Genomic DNA, 27,919 nt, shown 5'->3' on the forward strand with positions numbered 1-27,919 from the left:
CAGCAGTCTCCGTTCCTCAGATAAGGAAGTGGTGGACTTCCTGGCATCTTGGCGTGTTATTGGTCTAAAGCCATATGGGTTGAAGGTCACTCTAGTGGATCACACATCCTTCCTTCCTGGTCGTCCACAACCTGTTTGGTGAGTGGAACTCTACCCTCCAATGTGTATATATTATTTTGTCAAGAAAAAATACTCCAATCCTTTTTATTTACCACACAGATGTGAAGTATATTCACATTCATTATTCAAGAATATTACTTAAAAAGAAAAATAACATTGTGTACGTTGTATGTGTATATAGGCCTACTTTGTATTTCCGGAGTGAAGTTGCTTCAATCATGTCAATGTAATCAAAGTTTTCTTTGAGGCAGCATCTAGTGGCCATTAGATGAACTGCAGCTCAAGAAACTTAAACAGTGACTTTAGACCGACTCACAACATCAGCCTACTGCCACCAAAAGGTGTGTGTGTGTGGGGGGGGCTTGGGGGGGAGAGAAGTGCCATCTGGGATGTGGGTGGCAGCTCTGACTGGCATATCCTTTTTACCGTTTACACACACACACACACGCACACGCACAGTCAACGTACCACTCATCACTGCTGCTTTATGTAAAAGATCCTTCTCCCTTCTGACCATGTTATTCACTCTAAAATGGTCTCTTTTAGTTTAGTGGCTGTCCAACTTCTTATTTTACTTACTTACATAGGCCCGGACTGTTCGTTGTTACATTCAAATGCACTAATGCAATGTTGCCAATACCTCACATACTTTCGGCCAAAACTAAAACTACAACCAAAACTACCAGGAGCCAAGTCTTTACTTTTTACTTTTTTACTGTTTTACCTTAAATGGACATATTTCAATGTTGTTTCTCTCTATTAGTCATTGGGATAGCATGTCTATAATATCTGCCAATGTTTTCTGTAGCCAACTGTACCAGCCAGTTTACTTCCACCGTGATGTATTCTTCTGACGTCAATGGATGGCAGAGGAACTACATGAAGGTAAGTTTCTTTCTTTCTCTCTCTCTCTCTCTCTCTCTCTCTCTCTCTCTCTCTCTCTCTCTCTCTCTCTGTCTCTGTCTCTCCCTCTCCCTCTCTCTCTCTCTCTTCTCCATCTATATTAATCAAAATGACTCTAAAAATGCCTTTATGGTATGATATGGTAAACTTTCTATATAACTGCCTAATTTCTTTTCTTTGTAAGATTTTACTTTGACTTCCAAATTATACAACCAACATCACCCATCACATTACTCACTGTCTTTATACATAGCACACTGAGATTTCTGTTGTCGGCAGAATGATAAACTAGTCCTCTAACACTTAATAGACTTAAAATGAATGAGTCCATTGATCACTATTTTGGTAATTGATTAATCATTTAAATAATTTATCCAGCAGAAATGCCAAAATATTCTTGTTCCAGTTTCTCAAATGTGATGATATGTTTAATTATTCTGTTTTATATCATTGTAAATTGAATATCTTTGGGTTTGGGTTTGTCGGTTGGACAAAACAATACATCTCAAGATGTCACCTGCATTTTTCACTTTTTCTGACATGGTATAGACTAATTGATTAATTAATCAAAAAATAATAATGGTAATGGTACATGTAGGCCCCTCTGCCAGAGGCAGAAGATAATGCAGATTTATTTTTTCAGTCTGGAAACGACCATAGTTTTAATGAACTATACAGACCAACATTTCTAACCTGGCTGATGATGTGATAAACAAGTCCAATCTAAAGCTATGTTTCTAAGCGTGTATCTGGAACATCAACAACAGACCTCTCACACATCGTCTTCAGCAGTGTGATGACAGACGGCCTGATGGATCCTGAAAGCGTGATGCACTCTCTCTCTCTCTCTTCCTGTGAGTAAATGTGTCACTTGGATCATCTCTGTCCCTCTGTCTCTTCTTTGCTTTCCTCTGTCCCTTCCTCCCTCTCTCATCAGGCCTCCATGTGTCTGTTGAGTCATGTGTTTGTCTCGAGACTCGAGGATCTTCTCCTGGTTAATGTTTTTTCTTTATACCTGCTGTCACAACCTGTCCCTAAGTGGTCCTCCTCTGAGGTGAGGATGACAGGGGATCACATATCCCAATCACAAAGGTTTTTTGGTCCAGTGCATGTTGAGGAATCAGAATTGCTGTAATCAATGTGTGCTCAAGTGCAATAAATGTGCAGAAACGTTGCCTCTAATCACAGACAATCCATGATGACGTTAAAGATTTAAGAGCAGTAAGATTTTTAAATAATGAAGGTGCTCTTTAGTTCAGGATGAAGCTGCATACTAGTAAAGAACATTGTGAGATTTATAACTTTTCTAAAATGGTGAAGACAGTGAATTGTGACCTTTTAAAAAAAATGAATTTCTTTATTGGCACCTTTTTAATATCTTTCCAAAGTAAATACAACCATGTAGTAGTGTTGTGCTATGTTATATTAAATATCCTGATATTAGTGTTTTACTAGAATAATTTTCAAAATGTTACAAAGCAAAATATCTTAATTTGATCCATTGTTAATCTAAAAATATTCTTTATAGCCACTTTAAATTCAGCAATATGAAAAATGTGAAAAGTATGTCCGTCCTTTTATTATTATGTTTTATTATTATTATTATTATTATTATTATTATTATTATTATTATTATTATTATTATTATTATTATTAGACCCTAACCTCTCAACTGCTCAGCACAGTAAAAGACTGCCTAGATTTTTTTGTAGTTTTTTTTAAGGCAGAACATCACTGACATGTAGAGTCTTTAGTTAAAACAAAACTAGAAAAAAACTTCCAACTTGAGTGCTACAAATGTGAAGGAAAACCTGTGACTCCATAGCAAAATACCTAGATACATTTTCACCAAAATAAAGCACCCACTATTTTGAAATCCTAAATAATATACACAATATTGTATGCTTTTCTATGAGTCAACAATAAGATTCTTCAAGTGATAAGATACAATATGAAGTGACTGTAACTTTGCGTCCTTTGGGTACAAAATGACTCTCCTCTTATTTAGATACTAATGAATCAGCATTGATTCTCATTAAAGAATACATAATTAACCATGAATGAATGTATAAAATATACAGTGTATAATGGTCAGTAGTATTTTACACCAACAGCCTGCAGCTGGTGATAATCCTGAATGGATGCTGCAGTTCAGTTTGACCATTCTAGTAGTTTCAGCACAGCACTGAGCCAATGTCCTCTATTCAGCAAGTTCAGGCCTCTGGGTCAGCTCCCACAATGCACCTCTGGTGTAGCCCATTTCCCAGCACATGACAGTAGAGTCTCCTGCCATCAGACTGCCATGATCCCTGCTTTCTTTCACCCTCTCTTATAATAATAATAATAATAATAATAATAATAATAATAACTTTTATTTATATAGCACCTTTCAAGAAACCCAAGGACACTTTACAGAATGACTGTGGCTAAGCTAAAGGAGGTTGTAGGCTTTGGTAAACAGGTGGTGTTTCAGGAGTTTTTTAAATATGTCCAGGGATGGAGCATTTCGGATATCTGCAGGGAGGGTGTTCCAGAGGGATGGGGCTGCAACACTAAAGGCTCTGTCTCTGAAGGTACAGTCTGGTGTGGGGAATGGAGAGCAGGCCAGCGTCTGAGGACCGCAGGTTTCGGGGTGGGGGTGTATGGATGGAGGAGGTCGGAGAGGTACAGTGGGGCCAGGGCATGGAGGGATTTGTAGGTGAGGAGGAGGATTGCACGGTCAAGTTCCTCCCTACATCTCTGACTTGATACAGCTTCATACTCCCACCCGTAGTCTGAGGTCATTGGGTCAGAGGCTATTAGTGGTTCCCCGCACTCAGTTTAAAACTAGAGGGGATCGATCAGTCCAAGCAGTGGCTCCTATAGGCTGTGGAATGACTTGCCTCCCTCTCTACGTTGTGTGAATTCTGTCGAATCTTTTAAAAAGCAACTGAAGACTCTGCTGTTCAAGCAGGCTTTTAGTTAGTCGATGGGTTTTTTATGGTTGTTTGTTATGTTTTCTATTTGTATTTAAAATGTTCTTGTATTTTAATTTGTTGTATTGTATTGCATTTTATTGTGAAGCACTTTGTGATTTTTATCTGTGAAAGGTGCTATACAAATAAACTTTACTTACTTATTTACTTTTATATGTGATTTTATATTATCCCTCCATCCTCTTTACCTTCACTGAGTGGATTGAATGGACTCCTGCCTGCTTTCATTCAGCTGTTTCCAGTCTTCTTTACAGTCACTTTGTCTTCATTTCTCTTTATATGTTTAATTTCTTGTCCTTTTATAATACTCATTCTTCTCTTTTAGCTCCTGTAAATATATGGTACAGATGAACATTAAATTGTCGATACACGTTACCAAGAAACTGTTTTCTCTTGAGACGACGTTGGTCTCATTTACGTCACTCTGCTCTAACTTATTATGAGGTAGAGTATACATTTGGGTTAACATAAAAAGTAGGGCAAAGTCATTTTTTGTGGGTTTACATACGTCAGCAACCCTATGTACATCACTGCCGTAACCAAAAATCCAGCTGTTGTTCCCCCTGTGCAATTAGATGTGTTTTTTGGAGAGGTCTATGTGGGTGTGATTAAAACAACGTAAATCATGGGTGCACCGTGCATAATACGCTGTTGACATGGTCCACGGTTGCGGACGGTGTGAAATGCAGTAAATCTTGACTCCAAAACTGCAATGAGCTAGATTTTTAGTGATACTCCCTCACTAGGCCTTTCCTTCCCATTGCGGCACACAGCAAGTCACCAAAAATATCAACAAAATGCAGGAAAAACACCCTACTGTGCCTTTTTGTGACACAACTCGGACGCTCAAAAACAGAGCCGTAAGTCTCAAACAGCTCACAAAAAAATCTCTCTCCATGTTGTGCTTTAGCTTGATGCAAAATGACAGAGTTTCGCGCTCATAGGAAAAGATTTTAATAAGGATGGCTTCGGGGTCACAGCCACAGCTGGCTTCTTGCCATCTCTCCAATGGTTTGTTGACCTTTCCACTGAATGTCAGGATAGCAGAGTCACTCCCAATCTTGGGCTGTAACCTGGAAAGTCTCCTCTCCCACCTATATTACCTCATCTTTTCTCCACATTAAGCTCCTGTCAGAGTCTGTAATTTTGCTAACATTAGACACAGAACGGTGTATGGTGTGTTTTCTGTGAATTCAGTGAAATTAAGATGGGACAGGAAGACCGTCATTTGTATGAAAGACTGTCAGCACAATCAAGTGAACATGTTTTTAAGTGTTAATAGGCATCTGCCATTCAGCAAGGATAGTTATTAGTCATTAATAAGTACATTTGTTTGTGTGAATTAATACCGTAGCAAATCTAAAATGTAATTTAAAAATGAAAATTTTAAGATACATTTTAAGAAATCTTACAATTTAAAGCTATAGTGCATAGTTTCTGTCACCCCCATGAGGAATTCTAAGTAATAACAACAAAACTGTCGGCGCGTCCACATGATACAAGCCTTCCGTGACCACGCACAGTTACGCACTAAAGCTTTAACAAGCATTTAAAGGATAGGCTGACAATATTAAATATTATTCTTATTGTCAACAAATTTAATTAGACCAAAACCAACAATTAATTGTTAATAAGACGTATGAAGTATTGTGTGTGTGTATCCAAATTTAGTATATCTTCTTCCTCTGAGCTGAGCTCCACTGTCCAAAAGCTATTAAACACATTAATAAACCACACTGTTGTACTTAGGGACATTTTCCTTCATTACCGTAAACACACACATATTGTATTTTTTTTATTCAATCCCACATACTCCGTGCTGCTGCCAGAAATACTCAATACCCAAAAACACAAAATGTGTATTTATTCCCCACTGAAAATAGTCCCAGGCAAATGCTCTATTTACTCCTGTTTGTGTAATGTTTGCTAAAAATTACAGTGCACAGCGGTTTAAGGAAATTACTGAGCCTTTTTAAAAATGGAACTATATATTTGGGAGCCATTTCTAAAGGTTTACGTCTTTGTAATGGTCTTGTTGCTGAGTGCCACAGACAGGGTAGTGAAGTCAGAAAGTATTGAGAGAAGTGCTAAACATTGTTGGTTTGGAGAAAATTATAGAATAATGGCATTCTCATCCTTTAATGACTACTTACAATGAAATCAATGAAAACGATTACAACAATAACCCACACTAAATCACCTTTAATAACCCTGATGTTTGTGTGCGTGAGTGTTTTGGAAAAGCCCTACTTCCTCAACATCTACTCCAAGCCTCTAATCTTGCCAAAAAAGAAGAAAAAAAAGTTTTTCTTCCAGAACACAACAGAGGCCCCCTCCAACTCCCACCCATCGTACTCCCTATAATCCCCACCAGGTGTTGGCAAACTCAAACCCGCACACTGCCCCCCCAACCCTCCATCCTCTCAACCCTCTCCTCCTTCCACCACTGAATCATCCCTCCATTCCCGGAATCAGACATCTCTCCTTCGCAGGCGAGGAGAAACACTTTGTATCTGGCAACCACTGTTGTTGTTCCCTCTCTACTGGCTTCCTTCCCTCCAGGTCCACCCTATTCACCCTCCTCTCCCTCTTTTCTGCGCTCCTTACACCCTCCCCACTCCTGCGTCCGGATGTCCTCGGCCCATCTGTCAGCGCGTCTATCCCCAGACTGGAGAGAGGGAGGGGAGGGACAAGAGGAAGGAGATGACAGATGACAGAAAGCGAGAGGAGCAGCCAAAGGCCTCAGATCAGACAGTCCTCTCTGTCAAAAATGGCTCCTATCTTCTCCTGAAATGATAAACAGGAATTTTTATTCGCTCTAGATGTAAACGCCCAATGTTGGGTGACTGTAATGCAAGGAAAGGACCCAAGAACCTTGGTCCTTGCTTTGCCAACAATAGAAGACCCTGAACCTCCAGTGTTTGAAGTTTACTTTTCATTTGATGGTTCACCAGCCTTTGTAGATACAAACGGTTTTCCAAAGAGCTTTTGCGCAAAGGCAAAGAGAGAGAAACGATGATCTTTCCCATGGGAAGATGAGTGTCTTCTCCTGTTTTCCCCTTCTGAGGCCTTGATTTCACGCATCATCAATCCTGACCTGTGTAACCCAATAGGAACTCTTTGTTCTTTACATCAAAGAGGTCCCACCAGACCAGAGATCCATCAACGATTGATATCGCAAAGCGGATTCCACCCGTTTGGAAAGCCATCAATACCGTGACCAAGAGGAGGGGAATCCGTCTTCGGTGAATTGATTGATTGATTGATTAGGTCTCTTCCTCTCTGATTCCCAAGAGAACCATATTCTTTCACTGGTCATCCACGTGGAGATTTTGTTACCAGGATATCTTATTTTCATCTGGATGTTTTATCCTTCATGTACTCATCTGATGTTTCCAGATTGTTCTGGTTTTCCAGGAATGTATTTTGTCTTCTCCAACTTGTTGCATAACAGCAACATCTGTCTCTATAGTTGTTAATGAAACAGCAGGAGATTTTCTTTTCTTCAGTGCCATTATACAAAACTAGGGATAGACCGGATAGCCCTGGCTGATTAGCTAGCCGTTTTTTAGGCAGTTTTCAGATGATCTGTATCAGCGTTTTATGTGCCTGATAACCGATAATAGAATAGAATAGAATAAATCTTTAGCTCACCAGACATACAAGACAGATAAACATACAGACAACATCTCAGACATAGTAAGTGGAGTATAAAAAGATGGAATGAAAGAAAAGAAAATATCAGGATAAAAAAGAATAAATGTGCTTAAATACATTAAAATAGCAGCTCAGTTTGATGTTGTCACTTGGTTTAGTTGAGGATACTAATGGCATTTGAATTTTTTAAATACACTTTTTGCCAGAGGCATTCTGAAGCGCCTCCCAGACTTCAGGAGCTCAAACTGGCTGAAAGAGGGTGTGTACTATCTATAATTAAAAAAATGCTACTTTGGCTCCACTACAGCTCTGTGTGTGTCCCTCTGCTTCGGTTTCACTCACCACTGAGTCTGACTTAATGTCCCGCCCACAACACTATCTGACTCTCTTTTACTGTGTATTATGTTGCTAAGGTTCTAGTTTATTATATAATTGCTTAAAGTACGTATGTCAAACTCGAGGCCTACGGGCCAAACCCGGCCCCTCGCAAATTTTGATCCGGCCCGCATATCAATTTAGGTTCATAATACATTTAGGCCCACCTAGTTTTAGTCACTTTTTACAAAGTTGTTTGTGCTTTCTCCAGCGTTTTTTGACGCTTTTTACGAGATTTTGTATGCTTTTTACAACATTTTTTACACTTTTTTATGCTTTTGTCACTTTTTCCGATGTTTTTGGCATTTTCTTCAATATTTTTGTCGACCAAACTGTAAACTCTAACTCACTCTAAGTGAGGAGACTATATGAGAAAATAATACAGACAATAATACAGTCAAAGATATTTGACTTTTTCCATGAAATAAAAGCAATAAACTGAACATGTGTGGCCCTTGATGTGATTCTTATTTTTCCAGTGTGGCCCTTAGTGAAGTTGAATTTGACACTCCTGGCTTAAAGCATTAAAACAAAGTTTTGTGTTAGATTTTGTAACATTCCAAAATCTTAATTTTGACTTAAAGATTTTCATTTTCACTGTATATGCATATCGGTTCCAAATATTGGGTTATCGGTTTTTTTAACTACTAATAATAGGTATCGATATCGGCCTTGGAAAACCAGTATCGGTCGATCACTATACAAAACATTTTCAAATCCACATCAAAAAACTTCAAAAACATACAACTTACAGACAGATTGCTGCTGTGTCTCCAGGTAAACTGTCAAGTAAGATTAGTTTGTTGAACCTTTAGTACAGACCCAGTTTCCTCCCTGTATATAGTGAAAGACTTTTGAACTATTTGTTATTGTCTATATCTGGGGCCTCCGGTCCTGTCGTACCCAGAGATCCTGGCCATGTCTCACCGTGGACTGTCCCTCCTAGCTAAACAGGCAGTTAGCTCATGACCTCACAGCCGGTCTTCCTGAACAGAGGGGGGAAATGGGAATGGAGGCCTGTGTTGTGGCTAAGTCATGATCAGGCGCCAGGAAGGCAGGAAGTGAATTTTTCACATAAGCTTGAAAGATTCAGCACTTTTAAGCAAGATGCAGAACTGTTTGTTCGCATGAAGCACATAAACAGACAGTAACAGTGACCACACATCAGTTTTGATGGGCTGTAGGCACTGTGAGTACCCAGGGAAGCCCAAAATGTTATTTTGAAAGTTACATCACTCACTTAGTGGTGAGTAGGCATTCTTGTCCACTAGCAGTGAAACAAATCTTGTTTAAAAACCCTCATATACACACTAATTTTAGTGGGAAAAGGGTATAACAGGCTAAGCACATCACACACAACATCAGTTGGCTTCTAATTTAGAATACAGTTTTTGATATTGATCAAATCTAATGTATTTAATGAATGCATTGATTACAATCCATAAGGATCCATGCAAAAAAAAAATCTAGGCTTACGTTTGCGTTCGTACCCAAAGGTGTATGAATGTGCATTTTCTTGGAGCATGCACCTGGGAATCTCCTACATTAGAGACCAGGGTTCAGGGTTTACCCAGTGACAAGCTTTTGTACTCCAAAAGGTAAAATTCTGCTCTACTATTTTCTTTCAGTATCTGTGTCATTTTTCTTCAGTTGACTTAACTAACTAACACGGAAAAACCATTGTCCCCATTACTGTTTCCGTCCATAAACTATGATCCAAAAACAATTGTTTCCCTTGGACCTTAACTCAGAAGTTTACATAGAGCAGATAAGAAGCCACAGGCAGCAGGACCTCTGATCTCCTCAGCATCACATCCTATCAACCCTCAGTCTTTCTTTGCTCTCTCTCCTCCTAGCAGCCTTCTCTGGCCCATACAGTCCTCTCTGGCTGTGGTACAGTAACCTCACCTGCCCCTCCTGCCCTGGGAGCTTGCTATAGTATGCTGAGCGGGCAAAGAGCCAGCAAGCGAGGCAGTCGACCGTGGGACGGTGATGCTTGATCTTAAGGGAGGCACTGCACAGCCTTCCTCAGCTGAAGCGCTTTGTGCTTAAGTGGCATTAGAAGCACGGATATCCTTTAAGACGGCGCAGCCCTACACGAGACTTGTGGGCAGCTGGCCCTACCCAGGGATAAAGGGATTGAATGAGCCAGGGAGTGCTGGTTACGCTAGAAGTCACATCGGACAGCAAGGAAGTGGGGGCTGGCAAGACTTGGTGTGCCAGCACTGCCAACTCTGGCCTTGTTCAAATCCCAGATAACAGGGTTATCAGGGTTGGGGTGGACATGGTGCGTCAACGCCAAGGATTAGGGGTGTTTGGCTTTTCAGCCACAGCGGGAATGGAAATATGTGTGTGAGGAGGGGAATGCATGTGTGTCCTTGGATTAGTGAATATGATGTATGTATGACTATAAAGGAGGCTGTTTATGAAGTGGAACAAATGCTTTAGTGCACTATGAACAAAATGTACGTAATGATGACGGCAGGTTTATTTTATTGGACTGGGTTTTTGTACCCACGTGCCAGCCTGTCTTGTGTGTGTGATGTGGCTCAGTGTGGTGACAGTTGGTGGCCCAGGTTGCCGAGCAGTAACAGTGGTAATCGCTGCATTTCAGGCATTTGGCTAACGGCTGTCGACTTTTAGTGTAAGGCGGCCTTCTGCTCAATGTCGTCGTGGGTCACTGTCACAGCTGCTGGAGCGCTGAAGGAAAATCCGCTGTCAGTGGATTTAAACACACCATGTCTGCACTGCAGGTGTCATTTGATAAAAAGCAGGATTGTTTTGTGGTACAAACACATACTTTATATGTCTTATTTAATATCTCCAGATCAATACAGTGTAGAGTTTTTTTTGTTTAGAAGCAGAGAAAAGCGCCGTTTCATCGAGGTCCTCTGCCAATTGTAGCCCATTCAGAAGCTTTTTTAATCCATCATGGAAGCACAGTGTCATTACAGTGTCTTTGTAATATAAATAAATGATTTTTAATTCAAAAATCAACTTGCGCGTATGTTTCGTTTGTTTTGCGACCTTTGGACCAATCGTCTAGCTGAGAGTCTGCCCTTTCCAGAGACTTCTTCTGTGTCTTCCTGTCCCTTCCAGAAGCTTAGAAATCCGGCCGTGAAGATGGGGACTTTTCGGAGCCTGTGCAGAGACTATGCACGCAATTCCAGAGCGATAAATCCACGATTGAACAGCTATTTTCTGTGTTTTGTACCAAACAGCTATTATTATTATTATTATTATTATTATTTATTACTATTTTTCGTTAGCCGGCAGCCATCTTTGATTGGTCACTTAGACTGACAGCTTTGTTGACCAATCACATGAAGTAATGTGCCCAAAGAGTTTGCTCAGCGAATAGAGAGCCCATAGAGGAGGGACTTATTCCCTAGGTCTGTGTGTGTGTGTGTGTATTAGAGAGAAGACACACCAGCCCGATAATCGTGACTCGAGTCTGTTCTGTGTGTCCCGCGCCGTCGGCCGTCCGAGGAGCCGTCGGCATTCATTTGGGCCGACCCGACATGCTCAGTCGGAGACAGGGCAGTCGAGACTCACCCGGAAATGGGGAGCGGATGAGCCGCTCAAAATCTGACGAAAATCTTTTAAACTGACCTTTGTCAATCTGAAATGAAGACAGATTCAGAAACTGCACGGCCTATTTCTCGCTTAAAATGTTTTCAGAAACACGTTTCGGTGAACTATTTTAGTACAATATGAGATCGTATTCTGAACAAGCCGCCATGACAGTCTGGCTGTGAATTTCCAGAGAAAAAAGAACCATGTGACGCGTTCGTCCAATCAGCTGCCGGTTTTCATTTTCTGGGAAATAATCAGACTGTTAATGGAAACAATACAGAGCAGCGCCGCCTGCTGCTATGGAGACGTATGACGTTTCGCGCACGCGCAGAGCGTATGCTCAAGTCGGCGTCGCCTCAGTGTGTTCTGAGGCACTTTTTGGACCTCGGGACCCGACTGATCAGTCCGACTGGCTTTTCTGCCGACGGTCGGCCCGTCTGGTTGGTGTGTCAGGGCCCTTAGGAGAATAAAGAGACGGCAGAGTGAAGCCTGCAGGCTGAAATTAGTGTGATTTGGCTTACTGATGTCAAATAGCAGACAGATAATACATTGAAGATGAAACAACTAACTTTTTGGATAAAAGTGTATGGACTTTTATGGGGAAAAAAACTTACATAATTTTATATTTTTGTTAGTTACAGAGTTTATTTCTTTTTCCCCTGATTGCCAACACCTAGAAGAACAATTTTCTAAAGCCAAAAGGAACTGTCTCTTTCAATATTTCATTCTGTGAGAGTTCATTTTCTTTTGACTTTATAGTCATTTAACAATGTATGCATGTGACATCCCTGCAGCATGCATAGCCTGATAGCCCAGGTTCTCCTGAAAGAAATTATGTCTATAACTTGATTGTGCATAACAGGGTTGAGGTTATACAAGCATTATTACACCAGGAGACCAGGCAGACAAAAGATGGAGAAAAAGGGCTTAGACTTCAGAGGGTTAAACATGAGACGTTAAGATTGTTTAGTGCACTTTATTGCCGTTTGGTATAGTTTTGTCTCCATTTAGTGCCATTTAGATCAGTTTCATAAATGGTAAAAAAAATGATTTGGACCCTGTGCATTGCTGTCAGGTTACACAACGGCACTAATACTATATGTGCTACAGCTAATTGAGTCCTGGTGACTCAGTTGTTTAAACTCCCAACAAACAAAGTAACAACAGCAAAGTGACACTTAAGAACAGTTTAGGCTTAAACTGATAACTTAGAAAAATGAGTGTTCAGAGGACGTGCAATCTTTTGTAACAGGATTTCCTCAAGCACGTTGTTCCAAAGTTCAGCGGCTCTGACTGCAAATGTTGGATTACCTTTTTGTCTTTGATCTTTAGAACAGTTCAATAGAGACCACGTCCCCTTAGCTGAAGCAAATGACCCACTCTCTTCAAAAACCCTACTTATTGTTTATCTTTAGGAACGTGTAAGACTCCTGGCTCTGTGTCCTCCGGAGTTCCTTAAAGCTCATTTCTTCCCCGCCGCTCAGTCGGTCAAAGGTCATCCCTTGTGCTAATTGTTCCAAGGGGGGTGGAGTGAAGCGAGGCCTGTTCTCCTGGACCGACTCCAGACAGCTGAACAATAGTGACCCAATGTGTGTGTGAGAGTGAGTGACAGCCTGGGTGGCCCACAGCTTTGCTACATTGGGGGCTGGGGGGGTGAGTAAGGTCAAGTCAAGCAGAGTCAGTTCTTGTTTAATCTGTGTAGTGCAGACCCCCCTACCTTTTGTAGACGCATATGTGTAATAAGCTTATAGATTGGAGACATGAGTAGTGTTTTATTTATTAAAAGTTTGATTAGCCTGGCTCGTATTCAGTATTCTAATTGATCCCAAAGTAACGTATTGGGTTGAGCTCATGGGTCTGTGCATAGCAGTCAGCAAGTTTTTCCACACCCGTGTAACCTCGTTGTACGATAATGATTTAGAACCAAGCCTGATTATTCATCGTACGTATATCACAATATACTACAAACATCTACCTGCCGTAAAAGATCCAATCACATGTTGGGAACAGGAAAGGGCCCTTTTTTAAAACTGTTGCCACAAAGTTGGAAACACACCATTGTCAAAAAATACCATTGCATTGTATAGCATAAAAATGTCCTTTAATTGGAACTAATGGGAGTTTGGTTGCTGTGGACAAGGTGCTGTGTCCACATACCTTCGGCCATATAATAACAAATTAACTTTGCAAAGTTTGACTTAATAAGCTGAGCACCAGCAATTCCAACAGATCACCTGTTGTGAATGTCCTTGGTATTCTGGGTCATCATCATAATGCTACAATGATGTATTTGGAGACAATTCATATACACACACATCCACTTCCATCTGCACTCAGTCCTCATGCCGGTTTTCCACCTCTGGCTTGTCCCACCAACCAGATGCTCATAGTAATAACTGCATCAGCGGCCTAATTATAGGGGCCTCCTCACTTAAGGTCACACAACAACCAGCAAATCAGCACCAAACAACCACATAATAGCCCTCATCCTGCTCGCCATCCCATCATCCCTACTCTGGGGGGTCATTACCCATGCTGCTTCAGGGCCTCCTTCCTTTCCCAGTGTTTACCACATTCCTCCCATACTTCAGCCATACTTGCATGGGAAGCTCCAGATCATACGAGGACATATGTGTGTCTATGTGTGTGAGTGGGACTGAAACAGCTGCCTAGGAGCGAGAGGGTTGTTGTCTGAACTTGTGCGTCTCGACTCATTTCCTGACGTGTGGTTGCTGTTTGGGGGGGGGGGCAAATTTCCAAGATGTTATGGAGGTCTGAGGGAAGCCACGTGGCGCCAGAATGCAACAAGCTCAGACCTTATCCTCTGCTGTCACGTGGAGTTTGTTGTCTTTTGTTCTGACTCTCAGTACAGGCACCTATTTGTCCCAGAGTTACCTCTAGACATCCGTTTTTATGTCGACATTTTGAACTTGATTGGCATGGTTTTTGCTTCTGTACTGGACTGTAAAATTTGGACACCTTATCATTTGAACAATTATGAAAGAGCCAATTATATTGTTAGCATTACACAGCTACAGCTCCCATAAGGCTTTAACGGTGCCTCCTGTTCCATAAAGAGAGGGATCTCTGACTTCAAAAATGACCAAGTACACAAAAAAACCACAATAGGTGCAATTGGACTTTTGGACCTTTTGTCTTGGATTAATTGTCTTCTAAAAACAAAGTAATGAAATATAAACCGGAAGTCATAAAAACAGTAATTAAAAACAGGGAGGATAGCCAGGTGCCGAGGCGACAACGTTCCTGTGTTTAATTTTTCCTGGATGCATGAGACAAATTCAATTACATCACATTGTGAGGGAGGTCTGGCGACGCTGAGGCTTGCTCCGTCTACCTTGTTAATGCTGCAGTTTGGATTACAGTGACACATTGACCCTTTCTCTTGGCTGAGGATTCAGAGAGTGGACACACCCCTGTTGTCTGGCTGTAATGCATCAGAATCTGCGCATTTGCACTTGTTGCCTCATTAGCAGTTGTTGCCTGATTAAAAGTCATATCAAGTTGATTTTAAAAGAAAGTCTGCTAATGCGAGCATTATCTCAGGAAGCAAAGAACACCGTTTCAGATAAACACTAGCAGGATTGAGATAGTATAAGCACATACCAGATAAAAGGCTTAGGTTTATACATAGAACATATATTATCGTTTGAGAGAAATATTTAAGAATTAACGGCCCTTGATGACACTGAATTCAAGTCAATCTTTGATAGCTTTCACAAAACATTTTTTGAAAATACAAAGGCAAAACCAGAATCAGCCAGCGAGTGGCCAGGGTATCGACAGCGAGTTTGCACGTCCAATGTCTTTTTGTGATGATTGCCTGCCTGTACATGGTTTCCACAGGCTGACGTCTATACATGTCTGCACAGCTGTTTAGAAATTGAAACACCCCCGCGTCCTTCTCAGTGGCCCGAAGAGGAATGTCAGCAATGTTTTGCTAAGAGAAAACCAGGTGGATAGTTTCTCTTCCATTCTGTCTCTCGTATTGTTGCTCTCTGAAAACCCTTCCTCCTAAACCTCTTTCTTATGCACGTGTCTCCTTGAAATAGAGTCACAAAAATGAATAGAAATACCACTAAAAGCACACACGTAGTACAACACAGAACACTTTCACAGCTCAACATTGTGAAACTTTCTCCATCCCCCTTCCCATCAGTGTTTCCTGTTTTCTTCATGCTTGTTCTCGTCTGTTTTCCAGCAGGTCTGTTTGTTTGCGAACCCTCTCTCTAAGGACGACCTCCAGTCCGACGCTTCCTGTTTTCACTGAACCACAGAAGCCGAAAGTGCAGGGCAGCAGGAATTTCTGTCCCCTTGAACCAGCAGCAAAACACCTTGAATTTTCCATTACCTGCTCATGGAAAACACAACAGTGCCTACGTAGTGGCGCTGACAGTGCAAAGATAGCATCGCTTTAAAATTGCACTCTACAAGGTTTTAATGTAAAAAAACAGCCATGTTGCTATAAATCATGATTATTTGCTGCAATGAAAGGGATGGTTACAACAAACAACAAGCCCATCACCTCCCAAGTAAACTAATTGATTTTCAAAATCCAATGTGACAGTTTATCCTAACACGGAATGAAAATGTTTGGACAATTTTACTTCTCAAAGGTTACAAACACACTGATGATGTTACATAATTCCTAAAGCTCATTATTCACATTGTAAACATTTCAGTGAAAGCCACTGACTACAACAGTAGATATGCTTTTGTTGCCAAAATAAGATGGAACAGCCAGTCGACTTGTTTACTTTTGGAAAACAGACGGTGTTGTGGGACGAAATTGGCATTACCCTGGAATATGTGTGATATTGTGTTATAAACACATTCAAAAGAAATCTCACCTCACCTCCAAAAATACCACAACTGAGATGTATGTGATATACAACAGTATGTCTAAAATCAAATACTTCCAAAGTCTAGAAGATCCAGCTTAATCACCACAATCACTTAAAGAACAATAATCTGCTGTAATGTACACTATCAATCATTTTGATACTGTCAGTGTCACTAAATATTGTTTGTTGTATTTATAATGATCTTATTATAAATCATTATGTATGCAGATGATGTAGTTATGTTTTCTTTCCACAATTCTGCTCTTCTGTTTCTTTCCATTTCCATTTAGAAATTCCTGACTGTGGCACAAAGAGCAGTGGACATGGTTGGAGACTGAAGCTGGTTATAAAATGCAATAGCACTGGCGCTGGCTCCATTCAGTCTAGGTATGGTTCCAAACAAATCATGCTAGTTACAGACATTCTCTTTAAAACATAAAGCTGACAGACACCAATAAACAATATGAAAGGCCTACTGTCACTTCCTCATAGAGGCAGCTTCAGAAAACAACTGTTCAATCTGAGCTAATATGTAAATGACATGCTGAGTGCTAAACACACCCGACAGCTATAGAGTGAGAAGAAAGAAGCCTGTTCGCCTCTGTACGTGTTAATACAGAGTGACAGACAGAAATGGGCCAAAGGCAGTGGGAAGTGGACTCCCAGTGAAGGGGAAATCCTCTCTGTGGGTCTCACACACACACACACACACACACACACACACACACAGCATGTGAGCGTGACACTTTATTGAAGCTGACCAAGCCCTCTACACAATCCCCAGCCCCTGATGTCTGTTGTAAACACACACTCACAGATACAGAAGCAGGACAGCAGAGAGGCGATGCAGAGCAGAGCCAGAGTGATGGAGCTGCTGATAACACTGGAGCCACCATTGTCTTCACAGAGCTCAGATCAGGGTGTGTGTGTGTGTGTGTGTCTGTGTCTGGGGCTGTCACGAAACAGCTGGAGAGTAGCTCCCTGGAAATCAGTTTCTATATGACTCTGACAATGCGGTCTACAAAAATATGCCTATAACTAATATTAAAGCCAAAAAACATACACTGCGACACAGTCAGTAATTACCACTCATGTGATAATAATTCATTATTTTGTTGTAAAACATACTTGGCTATATGACATACAAATCATAACAACAAATATTTAAATACTAAGAACTTGACTATATGTATGACTAAGTGTCATACAAGACCGTTATGGGTGAGTGTGAGCTTACAAAAACACAGCAACTGCCCTTCACAACACAGGAAATAAGTGTGTGTGCATGCAGTGTGTGTGTAAGAACAAGACAAGTTTTCACAACACAGGAAACATGCGCGCCTACTTGTCTGCTTCTTGGTGTGTGTGTGTGTGTGTGTGTGTGTGTGTGTGTGTGTGTGTGTGTGTGTGTGTGTGTCTGTGTCTTTGTGTGCTCCTCAGTCCCCCAGGTGATGTAGGTGTAAATGGTTCTTCGATTAACATGTGAATAGTGTGTGGATGGGAGGTGGAGATGGCAGCTGACAGAGCAGTGGTCTGGAACGGTCTGACCTCAGTGATGTAGATACGATAGATATGTGGAAATGCTGTTTGCATGTGGAAAGCTTTCTTTATTATTTTCAGATCAAGAAGATTTCTTTTTTCCTCAAACAACAACCTGTTTTAACTAATGCAACCAGTTTGGTACACACTCCACAGACAGAAGAAGGAGTCAAAGGACAGTAGCCGATCTTGGAAGTGGATGTGATAAAACGGCTGCTTTTCAAAACAGTTGCCATGAATCATCGCTGGGGAAAAGGACAGTGGCCAGTTCTGAAGGGTTGTGCTAGTAAATCCGTAATCACGTGTGTCATACACCCGCCATGTTGGCTTCAACTAGAAGGCGCGGTCCTCTCCAGTCGTCTCTCTATCAACTCTGCAAAATTTGTGCAAAATTTGTTTATTTTACAAATATTAGTTCTGCTTTATGTGGTTGACGTTGGATGGTGATGGCATGTGGCTATGAGACCCTCATGAAGTTCAGGAAATCAACTTGCCAGTCTCCTACCAACTCTGCTAGCCTAGGCTAGCTAGCCAGCTGGCCGGTGAAATTTTCCAATGTTTTTAAACACCGAAGAAAAAGGGTTGACTCTGCTGGCCTAGCTGGCCAAAGTTTTCAAATGTAGACACCAGAGTAAACACAGAGGAAAAGGTGAAGACGGCTATCAGCTACGACCTATGGCTACAATCCCGACTACAGGGACAAGCAAGACCATATCTGCGTCTTAAGGCCGTTACAGACCAACCAGACGGCCAAACTTTGGCAGAAAAGGCAGTTGGACTGATCAGTCTCCCCGAGTTGGTCAAAAAACTGCCTCGGAACACACCGAAGCGACGAGATGTAATATGTCTACATAACTGCAGGCGGCGCTAATCTGTATTGTCGCCCAAAAAATGAAAAACGGCAGCTGATTGGACGAACGCGTCACGTGGGTCTAGCTGCTGCTTCCGGATTTTGGATTTTTCAACCGGCCATTAATAGCGACTCAATCAGAATACGATCTCATATTGTACTAAAATAGTTCACCGAAACGTGTTTCTGAAAACATTTTAAGCGAGAAATAGGCCATGCAGTTGCTGAACTTCATTTCAGATCGACAAAGGTCAGTTTAAAAGATTTTCGTCAGCTTTTGAGAGGCTTGGTCACGCTCATCCCGCTTGCCATTTCCGGGTGAGTCCCGAAAAGACCGTGTGAGTCGGCGAAAACGAAGGCTGACAGCTCCTCCAACGGACGACGGCACGGATCACACCGAACAGACTCGAGTCACTGATCTCGCCAGACTGTCCAACGGCCGATTATCGGCCCGGTGTGTAGCTTTACTCCATCTACATCAGAAGGGGCACCGAGGCAAGCGTGGAGGAACTGAACACCGACTGCGACTACTCTGCTGGGCATCCTGCTAGCCACTGTGCAGGTGTCAGACTGCGAGCTGGCCTCCCAACGGTTTCCAGCACCCGACATGAGCTGTGATGTCCTTTCGCCAAGACTTGTCTTGATCCTGGAGTGCTGGTGCCATTCAACCCGGAACTTCCAGTTTTGGTTCCTGATTCCTTGGTTCCATGGCTCTGTTCACAAATGTACACAGCATGTACTGAATGAGTTGTCAAAGACAACCCGTGCTTTTCACCTGTGAGTGTGTTTGTGTGCGCGTGTTGCTCTGGTCGTTTGCCCCTGTTCACATAGAATCAGTGTGATAAGAGAACAGCATGTACTCAATGAGTTGTCAAAGACATCGCGTGCTGTTCACCTGTGAGTGGGTGCGTGTGTTTGTGCGTGTGTGTGTTTGTGTGCGCGTGTTGCTCTGGTCGTTGCCCCTGTTCGCACAGAATCAGTGTGATAAGAGAACAGCATGTACTGAATGAGTTGTCAAAGACATCGCGTGCTGTTCACCTGTGAGTGTGACTGTGAGTGTGTGTGTGTGTGTTCTGGACTTTGCTCCTGTACAGATAGAATCAGTGTGATAAGAGAAGGAGGCATGTGGTTGTTATCTGTGAGAATGGAGCCTGACAGCTCCTCCTGTTTTATATCTGCTAATCTCAAACTCTGCTGCAGATGACAGCCGCCTCTTCATCACTGTCTTCATGCTCCATGGCTTTTCTTCGCTTTGACGTCATGTCATTTGGATTTCACATTGCATTGTCTTGCCTTTGTGCTGTGTTACGTTTTGCGTAGTCTCGCATTGCCAGACCTTCCTCCAGAGCGCTGTGGAGTAGGGTCTGGCTAGTCCACACAGCATTCCGGGATGGGAGAAAAACTTGCTCTGGTTTATCGGCATTTCTTTAAATCAATCACAATAGTCATGGGCGGCGCTAAGCACCGGGCAGAGCCACGGTGCCTCGGGAATGAACTTGTTTTAGTGGAACGTATACGTTCAAAAAGTAGTTTTAGTCGTGCAACAGAAAACTCAGATTGGACAGATAGTCTAGCTAGCTGTCTGGATTTACCCTGCAGAGATCTGAGGAGCAGTTAACCATAGTCCTCATAAATCCACTAGAGTATAGAATGCCAACACAAAGAAAGTGGAAGGTGAGGGACATCCGGCCAAAAATTAGGGACATCTGGCGGAATTTCCGGCCCCACCTGAACAATCCCGGAGTCACTTTTGCATCATGTTGCATCGCACACCGGTTGACGCCTCTGAAGATCAACATTTGAAGAGGTTCAACTCTTGATTGCTGATGTACACTTTCACCGTCACACACCTCACTCACAAAACAACCCTCTGCTTATTGGACAATAATGATGCAACTTGCGCTCATCTTTCCATGATGTTGATTGTGGTGCATTTACACCAAATATTAACATGTGATCTGTTTCTGGATTGAAGCCTGACCGACACAAGATTTTTGAGGCTGATGCATGTTGATTTTTGAGACTTCAAAACATTATATCAGCCAAATTTGTTTTTACATCAACTCATAGCATAAGCAAACGTTTTTTGATGTACTGACTACATTTTACAGTTGAAACATAAACTTGTCAGTACTCTTTGGTGGACAATCTATGTGATGGAGACACAAAAGGTTGCCTTTCTCCCTTTTCACTAGGCCCTGTTCCCAAACATTAACAGTGTGTTTGTGTCTGCTTAATTATTCATTTCAGTGCAATATGTCAGTTGACATGACACACGCTTGCTTAGTTTGTTTGTTTTATGGGTTTGTAGGATTTTTGATGTTGGGGTAGAGATCAGCTGCTCAGCAGCTCAATCCAGAAAAGTGCAAACAGGTTCTCTTAATTATGTCCTCTTATCAGGGAGGGGCTGGGAACTGTTAAAGCCTCTGAACACCCACACAGGTGTTTTCAGTTGAGACCTCTGCTCAGGTTGAAAGTGTGCCAGAGCTTTGATGGGAATTTATTAGGTCACAAATCCTCACCTGTAAAAATGATGTAATGGTGTAATTTGCCTTGCCCTAACAAATGCAACAAAGCTAACAGGAGAGATTAACTGAAAACCCCTGTGTGGGTCTTCAGAGCCTGTAGGAAGATAGGTAAAATAGTTCTGCAATCAAGGACATTCTATAATATTTGGGGTGCTCATTGGTAGAGGTGTTGAAATCAATCAAATAATTGATGCATTATGTGGACATGGACGATGAAGCATCGATACAGTGGCTGACCATAATCGATTATAACGCAATGATGTCGCTTGTTAATTTTCCGGCCGCGACATAAACATTCAAATGAAAAATAACATTCTCAGTAGCCTAACCCGTTTCATTTAGACCTATGATAGACTCTAGTCCAGTGATGGGCAATTCATTTTACCAAGGGGCCACGTGAGAAACAGGGACTGTTGTGGAGGGCCGGACCAATAGGCTAAACTCAATTCTGCTCAGTATTAATTTTATGTCAGGCGGCACATAAAACAGAATGCAACACAGGGGTCCGACACATTGCAGTTCTTCTTCTACTTCTTTTTAATTGTGACTTGCAACCAGAGAAGAAGAAGCTGCATACGTTCGCACAAAAAAAAGCAACAACGAAAAACAGTGACCTTCAAAATAAAAGCAATGCAGTTGTATTCCATGCATGTACACTTATTTACGTTTGATTGCTAAAGCTATGAAGTGTGTGTGTGTGTGTGTGTGTGTGTGTGTGTGTGTGTGTGTTTGTGTGTGTGCTGTCTGCTGTGTTCAGACTTTGTTAAATAAAAAAGATTGTTTATATCTTACTGCTTGTATTTTATTTTTGGATGAAAACATAACCATATGAAGTAATATAGAAAACTGTATTATATTGAACTATACAGTATCTTAATGCATTCTGTCAAGTTAAATATCCTATACGGCTTTAATAGAAAAATGTATTTGACGCATTGTGATGCATCGAGATATCGAAACGAATCGCAGACCAGTGAAGATTCACACCTCTACCTGGTAGGTTCCAGTAGGCTGAGAAGGTAAAATGCCATTCACTGGAGTAAGAGGGGGGAAAGAGTTGACAGCTTGCTGTAAGGCTGCAGTTTTTTTTAATTTAGTGTTCTTTTCCTTCAGTGTTATTGAAATCCCTGGGTTTCATTTTTGCCCTTTGTTTTAATACATTTTGCCACTTTCTTTGCACAACTCCTGATTATTGACCTGGTTCTTCAACATCCCTTTTTAAAGTTTTCCGGTGCCAAACCATCTCATCTGCCTTTTATGGTGTGATGCCACAACCGAGACATTGTCCTGAACTATCTCAAACATATCTTTGGTTACATATGCAGTATGCTGATAATGGCATGACTCACATAAGCTTAAATTGTTGATATATAGCATGCCAAAGTATCAGTAGAGCTCTGATCTGGCAGGGCCTTTTGCTGGGCAGCTTGAGCTAGCAGAAAGAGACTGCATTAGCTGTCCTTTAACTTGCTGGGCTGATTTTCTTTCTTTAGAATATAGTCAGATATACAGAGATCAGATTACAGCGCATGCTCAACTGGCAACTGAGCGACCTGACAGCATTCTGATTGCAATGTTTTCCATCCAGATAATACATACTCATCACGTTACACCGTAACTCTGTGAGATACTTGGGAAACTTTGTTCCGAGTCTATGATTTTGTGTTTTTGTTTTTGTTTTTGTGTGTCTATCTATCACTTCTCATACCAAATACCCATTTCCTCTTTCAAGCACTAACACGAACCCACTTCCTGTGCATCATGCACATCCAGATTTTGCAACGCAGACACTCTCTCATTGTCTTTCTGTCTGTCGTTCTCACACAATAATTTCCATGATAAGCCACACTCACTTCCTGAGTATGTGTCATGTGCACACACACAAACATGCAGACAGGTCTTGCTCCAGACCTGATTAGTGCATGTGGTGAGTCTGGTTTGAGGACAAAGGATTTCCCCGTCTGAGACGAGCAGCCGGTGGCAAAGAAACAAGGAGGAGGACAAGATTAGCTGCTGAATGAAAAGTGAGGGTGGTGAAGAAAGGGGGGGGGGGAATAGAGGTTAACTGTATGAAACTGGTCCGACCTGGTTTTGCAATCCTCCGATTTTGAGTTTGAACACAAGCACTGCTAACCTTCAGGGAACAGGCGTTTCTATTAGGGTCTCAAATTTAATGTAATGGAACAGACATTTTAACATGTTTGACTGACTACCTGAAAGAAGCGAACACAATAAGAAGCCAAAGTTGCAGACTGGCGTCTAATAACCAGAGGTAATGGAGAGGTGTCAATGAGACTCCCCGCTGTCGGTCACCTGGTATTTAGTCTATATCCACGACGTTCCACTTCTGGGATTGCTCCATTGCCACCGGAAATTTCGCCGGATGTTGCTCTTTTCGGCTGGATGTCCTTTACCTTCTGCTTTCTTTTTTTTGTTGTAATTTTAAACTCCGGTGGATTTCTGAGGACTATGGTTAACTGCTCCTCAGATCTCTGCAGGGTAAATCCAGACAGCTAGCTAGACTATCTGTCCAATCTGAGTTTTCTGTTGCACGACTAAAACAACTTTTGAACGTACACATGTTCCACCAAAACAAGTTCCTTCCTGAGACTATTTTGCAGAGGCACCGTGGCTCTCACTGCCTGGTGACTATAGTGATTGGTTTAAATAAATGGCAATAAACCAGAGCACGTTTTTCTCCCATCCCAGAATGCTGTGTGGACTAGCCAGACCCTCCTCCGCAGCGCCTTCGAGGAAGGTCTGGCAAAGCGAGACTACCTGGTAATTAAAGCTCATTGCACTCACTCATCTTCAATCATTAAGTTACTCATTGAGTCAATCAGTATGGAAATGTGGACTGATTGAAATGTAAATGTATGGAAAGAAAAGAGACACGTTGTAACAGAGGCATGGGTTTTTGTGCTTTACTCTGATGCACCTGTCACACATTAGGGTGTCAAACGCCTTCACATTTTTTTTGGAGAAAGAAAGGCTTTAGAATACAGAATATAAAACAAAAACAAAGACCAGCAACACAACAAAGTGGACATGAAACCCAGTATGTCTGTAGCGCTGCAGGAAACAAATGGAGAGGAACAAAGAGGGAAAGAAAGTCAGGGGTTTTCCAGGTGAAGAAATTAGAAAACAACTAGGCATAAAACATGTCAAAAGATGATGGATGGTCTAACTGGAGAAATTACAAATAATTTGGTGACGTACTTGGACTGATCACGTTACTTTTAAAAGAATGATATCACATGGTGACGGGTTACATGATATCCCAAGCCAAATGATGTTGTTAGATAGATGTTTTTGGTTAAACATGGTCTGAGGTTTCTCAAGCTGCAGACAGATAAAGAAATAGTATAGTGGCCCTCTTTGGTGCGTAGACTATGTTCACACTAGGCTCATTTTGGCTTTGCATCCTCACTAATCCAACGATTTTCTCTCCGAAAACTGCTTTTTAAACATGCTCCCCAGAGTGGAAAAATGTCAAGACAGCAAAGAATTCTTGTTTCAGTCATCCCCAACTCTCTGTGATTGTTCATTGTGGCAAAAAAAGGCCAATTGCACAGGTGTTGTAAATAACCTGCATGTCTGTACATAGGAACTACTGTTTTCCTTTCTTAATCGGTAGTATTAATGAGCCACGATCAAATCTTACCAAGATGTTGTCTGTGATGCTTAAATTTGTTGTTTGACAACCAAAAGACAAGGAAGAAGAATAGGTTTCCATTGATTCAGCATTTCAGTGTGGACAAGAGCTTGCTGAAAACGACCGGAAAATGCTGAGAGTGAGAGAGACTGAACTAGAGGATGCAAGTCGTTCTCACATGTGAACAGTGTTTTCGGATTTATGGAGACACATCATGACACTTGACACCTCGATCAGACCGATCAGAGCAAATTGTTTTTTTAAATGTTGCCGCAAAGTAGTGACATGCAGCTTTTCCATGCTTTTAGTAAAAAATAAATGGTTTCTGGCATATTTAACTTGGTGCATGTACAGAGAGTAATCTCAGATTTTATGACAGGGACAAAGAGAGAGGCAAACATGAAACAGAACGGGTGAGAGAGGAAGGGCAAGAGGGGGCCAAGGGCAAAAAAGAAGGGGGAAAATAATAGGGTGAGCAGCAGGGAGGACGAGGTTGAGAGGGTCTGAGGAAGGGAGGGGGTGTTTGCTGGTGAAAGAGAGCAGAATTCATTTGAAGGTGAATGGAAACAGCTTGGCTCCATTCAGAGGGACTTCTGTCACGCTGGGTGGAGGTGGAGGGAGGGCTGCTACAGGAGCCAAAGGGCCAATGTTAAAGCCGGGGCCGCTACACACTTCATATGCTAACAAACCACAGAGACACTGGAAGGGATGCAACACACACACACACACACACACACACACACACACACAGACACGCAGGTAATAAGTGAAGAGACAGGCTGAGAGGGAGTAGTCTGCTATTTGTGTGTGTGTGTGTGTGTGTGTGTGTGTGTGTGTGTGTGTGTGTGTGTGTGTGTGTGTGTGTGTGTAAATGCAGTTATATTTGTATGTGGTAGAAAGTGAAATAAGTTTAGGTAGGTCTGTGTGCTTTTCTCCATGAATGCAAACACACATATAATTCATTAATTTTACAGGCCTTTAAAAGCCCAAACTTTGGCTAACAACTATATGGGGTTGACATCAGGCCTTTAATAGATTGGATAAGAACCAGCTGGCAACATTACATGTCATTTAGCTGACACTTTTTATCCAAAGCGACTTACAATTGCTATATATGTCAGAAGTCGCAAGCCTCTGGAGCAACTAGGGTTAAGTGTCTTGCTCAGGGACACATTGGTTGATGTATCACAGTGGGAATTGAACCCTGGTCTCCCACACCAAAGGTAGGTGTCATATCCACTGCGCCATCACCGCCCCCAACATTATGAAATTTGAAATTATGAAATTTCAAATTTGAAAATTATGAAATTTAAAGGCAGTAATGTATCTACAGCCAAATTAAAAAGAGGTTTCAGGAGAGAGTTTTCTAGCCACATTATAGCTTTTTCTCTGTTTATAGATTGTCTGGCTTAAAAATGAATTTGTAATGAAAACAATGTAATTTCTTGGCATGAAAATGGAAAAGTTTTAAGATGTTGCATATCAATGGGCAACAGAAATATCAGCATTAGTATCACTTTGTGAAGACGGAACAAAGAATTCTGTGCAGAGCAGGAAAAGGAAATTCCATTCCATTTCATTTACCCGACAGCAGCAGTTATTCTGTAAATGATTTGACTCACAAAACAAAAGATAAGAGAGATTGTGAACATGCCTGAATGAATGCAGTTTCATTCACCACAACAAAAACCTTACGTTAATTTTTAGTTACATGAGCTCAAAACACCACCTACTGGTGTGGATTTTAAATAAACCATCAACCGTCCAATCCCGGTGTCCACTGTGGTTCTGTCCCTAAAGGGGGTATTTCCATATCGCCTGGTATATCACTGTATATGTCTGTAGTGATGAATCTGCACCGGGTGTTTCAGAGGATGTTGTCAGTTGATTGATAATCTTCTCCGGCACACTGATGCTATCTCTTTACAGAGCTGTTAGTGTCCGAGGTGTAAGTCAGACAGGACGCAGCAGAGAGATAAGTCCGCTGCCAAAACACCTCTGTATTTGGACAGAAACTATCACTATTAGGTTTTAAGAGAAATCCACATACACTCAACAACATCCCAAAACTGGGATGTTGTTTACAGAAAGATAGTATGGAATTTAACTTTTCTGTCACGTTTCACATCGTAGTGCAAAATTGATATGGCTCCTTCAGAAAGTTCATTACTTAAAATGTAGATGTAGATAGGAAATGTCTTATAGTTTTATGAATGTTTTGGTGGAGAAATCCACTTTGCATGCTACTTACTTTGTGCCATTTTCTATGTTTCAGGGTTATATATATTTTTTTCCTGGCAGCAAAATACATTAATTTCAATTCAATTTAATTTATAGTGTGAAATCATAACATAAGTTATCACAGGACAGTTTACAGATAGTAGGTCTAGACCACACTCTATAATTTACAGAGACCCGAGAGAGAGATACTGAAATATGACTCATAATAATTGTAGCAGTGGGTATAATGGAATGACATGGCAATTATAGTAACAGTAAAGATAAAATAATAGAACTAAAAACGTAGAAGACTAATAAAAATAGAAGAAAGCAGTGCAGGGCGTCGGGCAGCACCACGGCAGTAGCTGCAACCACGATCCAGGTGTCACCACAATCCAAGGACATCTGCGAGGCGAGAAAGCACAAGGACTCTTGGGAAGAAGGTACCGTAAGTTAGTAACATGCATTAATGGGACATGAATGCACACAGATGGAGAGTGAGAGGAGGCATACAAGATGTTGCTAGCAAAACTGAACATTACGTTATGACATGATAAATAATGTAGCACCTGAGATGTAGCCCAAACGCTGTAACTTCCTCATAAGGATCACTGCAGATTTATCTGCTCTAATCTGACGAGGGTATTAAGTTGTCCCGC

The 27,919-nt window shown here is 41.5% G+C and overlaps 2 long non-coding RNA genes across 3 annotated transcripts; one reads left to right on the forward strand and one right to left on the reverse strand.

Annotated features, from left to right (window-relative positions):
• LOC116036409 lies at positions 1 to 17,364 on the forward strand. Its single transcript, XR_004101597.2, has 3 exons — positions 1 to 138; positions 929 to 1,005; positions 16,759 to 17,364. It is a non-coding gene; the product is annotated as an uncharacterized LOC116036409 (long non-coding RNA).
• Positions 15,316 to 27,697, reverse strand: LOC116036408. 2 transcript variants are annotated; one of them, XR_004101596.2, is made up of 3 exons: positions 27,350 to 27,697; positions 24,187 to 24,189; positions 15,316 to 15,328 (listed from the first exon to the last, which is right to left on the reverse strand). It is a non-coding gene; the product is annotated as an uncharacterized LOC116036408 (long non-coding RNA). The 2 variants fall into 2 exon arrangements; XR_004897927.1 differs by lacking the exon at positions 15,316 to 15,328 and adding an exon at positions 16,977 to 16,988.
• Positions 27,698 to 27,919: the final 222 nt, after the last annotated feature.

This window comes from Sander lucioperca, chromosome 7 (genome assembly GCF_008315115.2).
Source record: "Sander lucioperca isolate FBNREF2018 chromosome 7, SLUC_FBN_1.2, whole genome shotgun sequence".
Lineage (NCBI taxonomy): Eukaryota > Metazoa > Chordata > Actinopteri > Perciformes > Percidae > Sander > Sander lucioperca.